Here is an 11,906-nt window from a genome sequence, read left to right on the forward strand (position 1 = left end):
AAAAAAAAAACAACCAAACAACAACAAAAACCCCGCAGTCTTTACACTTCTTTAAACCACTATGAGGTGTGACTACATTAGCTCAACGGAAGATTTTGATGACAGGGTAGGCATTGTTGCTCTACCACCTTATAACTCTGCGACCTTGAATGCATTTCCTAACATCCCCACATTTAATTTTCCTCCTCTTTAGAGTGGGGCAACACCCATCTTCTAAAGTGGTGGTGAGGCTTTCAGAGCACATGTATGTTTGTTGTTTTTAACAGTCCCTTGTTCCTATCACGTAGGAGTATATCAGAAAGAGTAGTAATTATTTATGGCTAGTCCAGTCAAACCAATTAATCATGGCTCTCTAGAGATATCACGCGATATCTTATTTCATAAACTGTACTGATTGACGTGCTTTTAAGTTAACACTTCTTTTAGTATTAAACTCTTACTTGTCTTTTCCTCCAAAAAGCCCATAAAATTTAGCAAATTCTTCTCTTATGGGACACTTTACCCCCCTCCCAAATTCCTATGATTAGAAAAACTCCTTGCGGTATCTCAGCTAGGGAGGCTTATTCTCTCCTTTAGATAACAGTCCAACCCCATCATTCCCACCTTGTTTAACTCAGAAAAACGTCCTACATCTTGTGCTCACCTTCCTGCCACAAAGAAGAATACATTTCTTTTCCCAGTTATTCTCTAAAGAGAGTGTAATTCTTGGTGTGGAAGGAGTGTAGTTATGGTTGCCAAAGATTTTTAGTCTCTATTTAGGTTTATAGCATTTCTATGTCTCGTCCTATTCCTAACCTAGTCCCAAAGCTGTGGTAGGTCTTAGGGATACATAGTCTAGACAACTGCATTAAACCATGAAAATCTGTTCATCACACATTTTTGTCTGGAGGTTTCACCCCCTCCTCTCGACCTCTTGCTTTCCATTATCTGGGGCACTTTGGGGACTGATGTCTACATCTGACTCTTGTAAAGGATAAAGCAGCCTGGGAAATATGTAGAAGGAAGATTGTTAGGTGTAAAGACATAAATTAGTCTACAGCTATGACACAATATGAATAACTGAGAAGTGAGGAAAAACCTGAGAAATAGTGAATTCTTTTTGGCATACAGGAAATGGTCAACAAGTTAAAAGAAGAGATAAAAGAGAACAGGTAGGTATCAGTTATTAAATGTATTTCTGGGCAAACATAAGAGAGTGGCCATATGATTAGGAACACCATAAAAATGATAGTCCCACTGAGGAATTTTATTCAGATACCTAAAATAAAAGGAAACCCCATAGGTCACTTTTTAAAATCTAGATGTCATATTCCCTTTCTACTGACAAAACCTTCACACTGGAATCAATCCCAAGATAAGAGCACTTAGAAACCTCTGGAGGTACAGGAAAACCTGACGGAAGCATTTGGGGATGTTCATTTTACTGGTCAGTGTAACTGAGGGCCTTGTGCAGAGAAAGACAAGCCTAGAGCCAGCCAATGCTCTCTGTGACTGAAAGCGAAGATGTGTGCTCCAAGTAAAACTATGCAGACAGAGAATGTGAGAGCCTGTGGACTGCCAGTGATGGACACTGTCCTAACAGCCAGGCTGGTTGTTTGTTATTTCCAACTGTTAAGCTCAGGGGCCAGCAATTCATAGCCTTTTCATAGCATTCAAGTTTATTGCTTCTGCTGGAGTCAGAAGGGGCAAAGTAATCTTTCTAATGTATTCAATGGCTTTTGAGTGAAAATCTAGCTGTGCAGCATAAAATCTAACACAGGATTCAACTTGCTGACGGGCATGGGTTCTCAGGACATAGACTGCTGCCTACCATGGTGGTGGGCCCTGTAACTATCAGATTGGAGTTCAGAGGACCTCATTCTGTTGTATCTGGAAGCAGAAGACAGATATTAGGTCAACAAGGAGGTTAATATAAATATGCAGAAGCAATGGAGTGCAGTGGTAACAGATGTCTGACATGCTGTTCTGTCAAGGGAAATTTGTGACTATGAAATGTCAATTATTAGTGGCCTAATAGTGGTAGCATTGATGATTTAGATCATATTGTAGATGATGATAATTATGGAAGGCTATATGCTCTCCATTGTGTATTTTGCTTTTAACATGTTGCTTCTCATTTTAAAAAAATGTTATGAAAGCTATTATATTATTACTACATTCTAGGACAAAATGAATGAACTATTTTCCCAGAATGACATCACTCAGATGATCATCCTCCACTCAGACAAAATTGCAGCAGACACCAACTCAGTTAGTACTCCCCAACAGAATATTTTTTCAACTTTCATTCCCTCAATTCTCTTTGGCCATATATCTGCTAGCTCTGATCAGATTATTAAAAACATCTAAGCTATTATAGATGAGGAATTAGATTTGATCTTTTCTACTCAGAATTGGCAACGAAAATGTGAATTAACAACTGTTAATTAGCAACTGTTACATTCAAGACACTGTCATAGTTCATCTGGGGGTAGGATGGGGGAAAGATGGGCAAGATACAGAAATGCATATTGTGTATATCACAGTCTAGTTGTAGAGATGCAATAAACATACATGGAAAGCTTAGTAAAATACCAACATTAGATATTAATTCAAGACCACAGGAGAGGCCACAGAGCAATTCAAGATAGTTTTCAGTTGAAGAAGCCAGGTGTGAAATACTATGAGTGTAGAGGGGGAAAGTGCAGGGTCTTGGAGTACACTAAGAAGACTTCTTTGGACACTGAGGCTACACCTGTCACTAATGATAGATAGAACTGAGAGAAAAAGCAGAGCATGGCTAGCATGAGCACAAAATCAGGCAAAGAGGACAGGACATGCTTCCTAATTCAGTCATATTAACAAATCACCAGGCTTAGAAGTGGGTGTATATTTTAACTATTTTTCAAGTTAAATCTAAGGCTTACCAGGCTGGTAGTAGAGGGTGGCTCAGCCCGCTCTGAAAACTCAAATGACCAGAACCAGATATTACAAGAAAATATTAAAGGAAGAGTTGAAGGAAAAAAAAAATTAACCAAATCTACAGTAAAAGCATGTTAGAATAGAATAAGCAAAATAAAGATCTACCCTATTCCCTCTCAACACAAACACAATTGCTATGAGATTATAGGCAAGGTGTAAGTCTTACACTTTTTGCCATTCATAGTGTAATTAATTTATGGAAAAAAAAAACCACTCTAACAAATTCCTCAGTAGCAGTGTGAAAATGTTCTTTCTTAAGTTGCAGTCAGGAAGGGTGTGCACAGCAAGACCGGACAGATGTCAAGATGGAAGTCTTCAGAATACATCCGCCCAATTACAGTTACTGTCACTGCTAGGGAGACACAGGCAGGAACACATCAGCACTGGCTGTAAGAAGGGGAAGCTGCCATTCTAAGTACAACCTTGCACTTGGAAACTTAGGGCTGCCAGGGCCAGGGAAACAGATGCCCAGTTGGACTTTTTAATGAAGTGACACACTGCTCTGGTGTGGCATTTATAAAATAGCTAAACATCCAGGAGAATCCCTGGATGTTGTTTAGTCACTGCACTTGTTAATGCTTGTTTGCTCTGATTACTATGATTACTACTTCGGAAATTTATAAGGCCTCTCTCCTCCAATGTTTCAAACACTTTCTTTGGACAATGCTTTTTAAGTAATATTTTGTTGTACAGTGTCTACATTGTCACTACATTTACACCTTTCTCCATTTACATTTGAAGATTTAACCAGAAATTTTGTTATTGTGTTTGCTTCTACTTAAAGAGATTCTTCAGAGTTAACAGATTTTATCCCCCATTTTCCTATAATTCTCCATACAGACTCAATTTTAAGGATAAATTATCCAGGGACGCCTGGGTGGCTCAGGTCATGATCCCATGGTGCATGGGATTGAGTCTGGCAAAGGGCTCCTTGCTCAGCGGGGAGCCTGCTTCTTCCTCTCCCTCTGCCCCTCCCCCCTTCCCCATACACACTCTCTCTCTCTCTGACAAATAAAGTCTTTTTTTTTTTTTTTTTAAAAAAAAGAAAGGATAAATTATCCAGTCTCTTCAGTCCCTATTGTGGCTTTTCAGCTATTTAGCCATTAGAGAAACAAAACCCATGTTTCTCAACTTTATGAAACTTCGACAGTATTCCTGCCAATCCTGCTTAATTCAGTAACCAGAGTAAGGTAGTCTAGGTTCACTGCACTACTTTAGATCTTCTGGAGTTTTCTCAAAGCGCTGTTCATTTTTCTGAAACATGTTGAACTCCTGCATGCCTTACACCAAACTTGTAAGAGAATTTGAAAAATTCCTGCTTGGAAACTCCTTAAATTTCCACATATAGGCCTCTACACATTGATTTTAATTAATTATCGAAGATAACATAAGTCATCCTGGAGGTCCAATTGTTAATCCTCCTAGTCTGCTCTCATCTAGGACATGGACAATTCATCCATGGTAAAATTTAATTTTAGCTATAATTACAAAAGTTTGAAATTAAATCTCACCAGTGCTATGCTCCCATTAATATGGGCAAAATAACTGATCTACTTAGGATTAATGTGGGGGACAAAAGTAAGATTTAATTTTTAACTTTTTAATTAATTTGGGAAAATGTGATAAAGGATTTGGTTTCAGAGAGAGAGAAAAAGAGAAAGTTTCAGAGTTTCGAGGAAGACATTCCAGCCACCCCTCAAATCTCTTATATCCTTAAAGAATATTGTGTAAGGTAATATGAACTGTAACTCAAACTAAAAATAATATATAACAGTTCCCAAACTTGAGGAGTTGAAACTTGAGCTTATAGTACATTTCTCTCCAACAATTAAAGAAGTGGGAATTATGGAACAGATTCTGACTTTTTATATACTACAGAATAAGTACGTGGGCCACTTATTAATAATCAGGATGATCATAAAGAATACAATATTCTTTCACAAAAGAGGCACCAGCTCTTCAATTACCTTACCACATTCACCATTTCTTCATGCTGCAATATTCTCCCTGATATGTGAAATTCAAGTTACTAGGGTCCAAAAAGTTAAAAGAAACTGGCAAGTATATTAAGAACCAGACTCCTAGACATATTCAAGAAAATCTCAACACTTATTTTTCTGGTTCCTATTTGTTCTACTTAATGACAATTGTGGTTTATGGAATAAAACATTCTCAAGTTTCAAAAATTTCCAGCTTAAATTGTAAAGGGAGTAATTCATAGAGAGATTCATGATATGCTCTAACCACAGAGCTCTAGGAGAATATGGACAGGAGGGTCTTTCAGTAACCCTAATGTGAATTACTCCAAAGGGAAATCCTAATGAGTAATAGAATGTAAATGATGTCCATCAGCAAGCTGCGACAGCAGGGACACTGTACAGGAGCTGGTCATTAGAAGAGAAACTTTTTTTTTAAATTTATTTGACAGAGAGAGAGATAGCGAGAGCAGGAACACAGGCAGGGGCAGAGGGAGAGGGAGAAGCAGGCTTCCCGCCGAGCAGGGAGCCCCATGCGGGACTCGTTCCCGGGGGGATCATGACCCCAGCCGAAGGCAGACGCTTAACGACTGAGCCACCCAGGCGCCCGAAGAGAAACATTCTTAACTACAGCTTCGTTTTTGCCACAGACGTACAGGTGTTTGGAGATTTATTTCCTCTTCCTTGGGTGTGCCTATTGTCTTCACTGTACGGGTAGCTTATGGAGTAAACACAAGATAAAATGAGGTGAGGGGCGCCTGGGTGGCTCAGTTGGTTAAGCGACTGCCTTCGGCTCAGGTCATGATCCTGGAGTCCGGGGATCGAGTGCCGCATCGGGCTCCCTGCTCGGCGGGGAGTCTGCTTCTCCCTCTGACCCTCCCCCCTCTCATGCTCTATCTCATTCTCCCTCTCAAATAAATAAATAAAATCTTTAAAAAAAATGAGGTGATAATAAAGTTTAGATATGTTAAGGAACAAGAAAAAAGAATGTACTAAGTCCTGTGAATGCATACCACATAGTTTTAGTAAACATAAAAGAGACAATTATATTATGTTGTCATAAAGATGCCCTCAAGTTTGATAGTCCAAATCTCTCTTATTTTAATGAACTAGGTGTATATTTTAAGAAAATTAAAGATTGATTTCCCATAGGATCAATGTTATATTTCATTGTTATATTGCTTAAGAAATTGCAAATGGTTACAAATAAATGTAGAAAAGTTAAAAATAATGCTGGATTTTATAGTTACAACATAATTATGATCAATGAAATTCAGTGATAAGTTTTATAAATGAAGCACAGTCTTCTCTCATTGGCTAGTAAGAGGTAAGTTGTTTTGGCAAAAAATAGAATCTATAGGTTGGTTCAATGGTTAAAATACTAGAACATTGGAAAGTGAGGCTTACTTTTAAAAGATCTGTAGTATGACAGATGACTGAAGAGGGTGCATTGACTGCTCAACTAATTAGAATTAAATAAATAATAATTATTCAAGAATATATTTTAGAAATTTTTGTTGTTGATAAATCATTTGAATATAATATTATATGCCATAAAGTGATGAGAAATACAAAATTATTTACTGATAATGTTTTAATTTATCCCCCAAAAACGGCATCATCTCTCATATTTAAAAAAGGCCAGTAGTTACTGAATTTCACTTCTACATGTCAACGTCCTGTTATTGATTGGCATATAAAGAAGCTTGTTGAAATCAATTAAAGATGGAATGTAAACCCAAAGATGAAAAAGAGATTACTGACAAAATCTGAATGACTTTATCTGAAGGAAGAAAACAAACATTAGACTTTCCCATGAACATGTGTTTGATTTTGGTATAGTTCATCCCTAAAAATGTGAAATTGATACAGCTTTTTATCAGGATTAGATTAGACTAAAAATGTGGGATGGTAAATAACACAGATCGGAAACTTCTCTTGTGAAAATCAATTCTAAAGTTTTCTTTTTAATTGTTCTCTCCCCACCTTTGGTTAAGATGCTGAAATGTTCTGAATTCTTTTGTCAGATTAAAATATAATAAATGTCTACTCAGCTTAAAGGCTAAATTATATTGGAATCAAAGAGTTCAGGTAAATAAACAGTTAAAATAAATAATACTCAATTTAGCCCAAAGAAGGAAGCAGGTATATTTTATTCTGAATGATTGAAGACATCAAGTTTAGTTTTCAGAAACTTAAATTTCACTACCCTTGAGCCAACATGAGGATACAGTTGGTTTGTATTATTTATTTATTTTTTTTTTTAAAGATTTTATTTATTTATTTGCGAGAGAGAGAATGAGAGAGAGCACATGAGAGGGGGGAGGGTCAGAGGGAGAAGCAGACTCTCTCCGAGCAGGGAGCCCGATGTGGGACTCGATACAGGGACTCCAGGATCATGACCTGAGTCGAAGGCAGTCGCTTAACCATATGAGCCACCCAGGCGCCCTCGTTTGTTTTCTTTAATAATTAAAGTTAACTGTGTAATTAATACAACTGTAGTGATTTGCATTTGTCAAAACATCTGGAATAAAAAGCTAGTATATGTGCTAGTTTAATTATTTTGCAGAACTTTTGACTATATAGATTATGAGAAATAATTCTGAATTAGGAAAAAATTTCTGGAGGGTTTAGGGAGGTAACCTTAAAAATATTCACAAACAATGTAGAGTGTATCCCAACACATGAGCTAGAATCTGTACCCAAAATTCATACCATGGTACAAGATCAGAAAGAGGTAGAACTTACCTATGACCTTAGCACCACATCAACAAATGTTTATTCTTCACTGAATATTTGTGTCAGCTTGTTGGACAGAGATGCATTCAGACACAGGTCCCTTGATCCTTTTCAGAGGTCTTCCAATGACTTGTCAAACTATAAATTTTATGTAAAAAAAAACTAAAGATTTTATGATTCAGCAGTTCCACTCCCAGGAACATACCCACATAAATGCATTCATATGTTCATCCAAGGGCAAGTGCACAAATTCTTATAACAAGACTGTTCACAACAGCCCCAAACTTGGAAACCACCCAAATGCCCATCAACAAAATGATAAATAAAGTATGTTATAGTCACATAATGGAATACTACATAACAATAAGAATGACTGATACACACAACAACATTATGCCGAGCAAAAGAAGCCAGCACAAATGGGCACACACTGTATAATTCCATTTATATGAAGTTCAAGAACAGGCAAAGCTAATCTATGATCTTAGAAGTCAGGATTTATGGAAGGGTAGTAGCCAGAAGGGGCATGAGGGATTTCTAGGGGCAGGTGGAGAAAAGGGACCTCGAATGTTCTGTTTTTTGATCTGAATGCTGGTTACACAAGTGTTTGGGGGCTGTGAAAATCTGTTGAGCTATATACTTATAAATTGTTCATTTTTCTGAAACATGTTGAACTTCAATAAAAAGTTAAAGTAAAAAAAAATTTTAAAGTACAAATTTTGTTGATTTTGTAGTTCCCAAGCATGGAGCAGTGATTATCCTAACCCACTTCCTTTACAGGCATTTTTTTTTTTTTTTTCTGAACATATGAGAAAACACAATGTATGGAAAGGCATTATGTATAAAGATTAAGATCTGGTTCCTAGTGTGCTATGATTTGTATGTCTATGTCCCTCCAAAATAAATACACTGAAATCCTAACCTCCAATGTGATGGTATTTGGAGGTGGAGCCTTTGGGGGGTGATTAGGTCATGAGGGTGGAATCCTTATGAATGGAATTAGGCCCTTAGAAAAGTGGTCCAAGAACGGTCCCTTGTCTGTTCAGCCAGGTGAGATGACAGCAAGAAGATGGCTATCATTGAGGAAGCTGGTCTCACCAGACACTGAGTCCAAAGGCACCTTGATCTTGGACTTCCCAGTCCCCAGAACAGTGAGAAATTGTCAGTTGTTTACAAGCCCCTTGGTCTCTGGTATTTGGTTATAACAGTACAAATGGACTAAGACCTAGTATCACATTGTTGGGTTCAAATTCCCTGCTCCAAGGTATTAGTTCTGTGGCTTTGATTAAGTTTCTCAAGCTCCCAAACCTTTAGTTTCTCATTTGTTACATGAATGTGAAAATAATAGTGTCTAACTCCGTGCTGTCATTGCTAGGACTAGCAACATTAAAGACCCTAAAAGAATGCCTGCCTGGCACAAATAAAGCACAGGGAAAATTTGCCCTGTTTGTTTGTTTAAATTGCATCATTATGAGATTTATTGAAAATGAAATAAACACTTTTGGGAGTCTAAAATTTTTGACTTGTGTAGAATCATGTAATCACCAGCAAAATCACTACACAGAGGAGTTCCATCACCCCCAAAAGCCCCTCAGGCTATCCTTTTGCAGTCAAACCTCCCAGGATTTATTACCCACGTAGCCACTAATCTATGCTCCATCACTAAAGCTTTGCCTTTTCCAAAATGTCATATTAATGGAATCATAGAGTATATTGACTCTTGAGACGCTTCTATCATGTAGCATAGTGCATCTGAGATTCATCCATAGGGTTGCATGTATCATTAGTTTCTTTTTCTTTTGTTTATTTTTGTTTGTTTATACATTTCCTAGTTCAGGGATATTTGGGTTGTTTCAGTGTTTAGTGACTACAAATGAAGCTGCTACAGACCTATGTATAGATTTTTGTTTTGTTTTTATGTAAGAGCATTATTAATATATAATTCACATAGATACAAGCCATGCATCTAAGGTGTACAATTCACTGGTGTCCAGTGTATTTGTAGAGTTAACATCAACTCAATAAACTTTAAAATATTGTTATCGCCCAATGGTGAACTCTATTTTTAAGATTTTGAGCAACTGTCAAACTGTTTTCCAAAGCAGCTGCCCTGCTTTACAGTCACATCTGAGTATTTTTATTATAACCATCCTAGTGGCTGTGAAGTGGTATCTCATTGTGGTTTTGATTTACATTTCTCTAGAGCTAATCTTGTAAAACATCTCTCATGTACTTTTTAGTCATTTGTAGATCTTTTTTAGATAAATATAGATTCACATCTTTGTCCCACTTTTTAAAAATGGGTTATTTATCTTTTTATTATTTATTTATGAGAGTTCTTTATATATTCCAGCCACAGGTCTCATCAGTTACATAACTCGCAGAACTTTTCTTCTATTATATGGATTGTCTTTTCATTTTATTTCATTTTATTTTAATTTTATTTTAATCCCCTTTGCTATTTCACCCATTCCCCCACCATGTGCCCTCTGGCAACCACCAGTTTGTTCTCTATATTTGAGAGTCTGTTTTTTTGTTTCTTTCTTTTTTTTCCTTTGTTTTGCTCCTTAAATTCCACACATAAGTTGTTTGGTGGTTGTTTTTTTTTATATTAAATTGAGTAAGTTCTTTATATACTTTGGATATTAATCCTTTATCAGATATATTATTTGCAAATATCTTCTCCCACTCAGTAGGTTGCCTTTTTGTGTTGTTGACGGTTCCCTTTGCTGTGTAAAAGCTTTTAATTTTGGTATAGTCCCAATAGTTTGATTATGTTTTTGTTTCTCTTCCCTTTTATAGTTTTAGGTCTTAAATTTAATTCTGCATTCCATTTTGAGTTAATTGCTGTGTATGTTGTAAGGATTTCAACTTTATTTTTTCGCATGTGGAATTCCAATTTTCCCAACATGGTTTTTGAAAACACTTTTCTTTCCACATTAAATTGTCTCGGCACACTTGTCAAAATCAATTTACCATAAATGTGAAGGTTTATTTCTGGCTCTTGATTCTCTTACATTGATCTATATGTCTACCCTGTGTCAATACCACGTTGTTTTCATTACATAACTTCATACCAAATTTTTAAAATCGAGAAGTGTGAAACGTCCAACTTTGTTCTTTTTTAAGATTTTGGCTATTCTTCATCGCACGATTTTCCATAATACTTTTATCTTGTCAATTTCTATGAAGAAGAAATTTGGGATTTTGGTAGTGTTTATATTGAGTCTGTAGATCAATTGGAGTAGCATTTCCACCTTAAAAATATTAAGCATTTTGGGCAGTGGTGCTCGGAGCCTCGCGGGCGCGGCACCGTTACTCGCAGTCAGGTGGCGGCCAGCCGCCTCGGCACAGTGCTGAGCGCACATCTCTCCTTAGCAGCAGCGGCGGAGGCACCCCCGCCCTCACAGCCCCTGCGCGGGTGCAGCCGCCCTCGCTCCCTCGGCTCTTCTTCGCTTCGCTCGCACCAGGGCTGCTCAGCTGACCAAAGAACAGATTGCTGAGTTCAAGGAAGCTTTCTCCCTATTTGACAAAGATGGCGATGGCACCATCACAACAAAGGAACTTGGAACTGTCATGAGGTCACTGGGTCAGAACCCAACAGAAGCCGAATGGCAGGATATGATCAACGAGGTGGATGCTGACAGAAATGGCATGGTAGGCTTCCCAGAATTTTTGACTGTGATGGCTAGAAAAATGAAAGATACAGACAGGGAAGAAGAAATTCATGAGGCATTCCGAGTCTTTGACAAGGATGGCAATGCTTATGTCAGTGCGGCGGAGCTACGTCATGTCATGACCAACGTAGGAGAAAAACTAACAGATGAAGAAGTAGATGAAATGATCAGATGGAACACTACATCAAAAACTAATGATGTAATGTATGGTGATTAACATAACAATAAAATTTTTTTAAAAAAAGAACATTATATACACCCCCCCGAAAAAAATGATTAGAGAAGCAGATATTGATGGAGATGGGCAAGTCAACTATGAAGAATTTGTACGGATGATGACTGCAAAATGAAGTCCTACTTTCAACTCCTTTCCTCCCTTCTAGAAGAATCACATTGAATCTTTTACTTACCTCTTGCAAAAAAAAAAAAAAAAAGTTCATTTACTCATTCTGTTTCTATATAGCAAAACTGAATGTCAAAAGTACCTTCTGTCCACACACACAAAATCTGCATGTATTGGTTGGTGGTCCTGTCCCCTAAAGATCAAGCTACA

General features: G+C 37.3%; 1 pseudogene; it reads left to right on the top strand.

Moving 5' to 3' along the window:
- Nucleotides 1-11,252: 11,252 nt before the first annotated feature.
- On the top strand, nucleotides 11,253-11,703 carry LOC102728571 (calmodulin pseudogene; annotated as a pseudogene).
- Nucleotides 11,704-11,906: the final 203 nt, after the last annotated feature.

This window comes from Leptonychotes weddellii, chromosome 3 (genome assembly GCF_054177405.1).
Source record: "Leptonychotes weddellii isolate Sample4059 chromosome 3, ASM5417740v2, whole genome shotgun sequence".
NCBI lineage: Eukaryota > Metazoa > Chordata > Mammalia > Carnivora > Phocidae > Leptonychotes > Leptonychotes weddellii.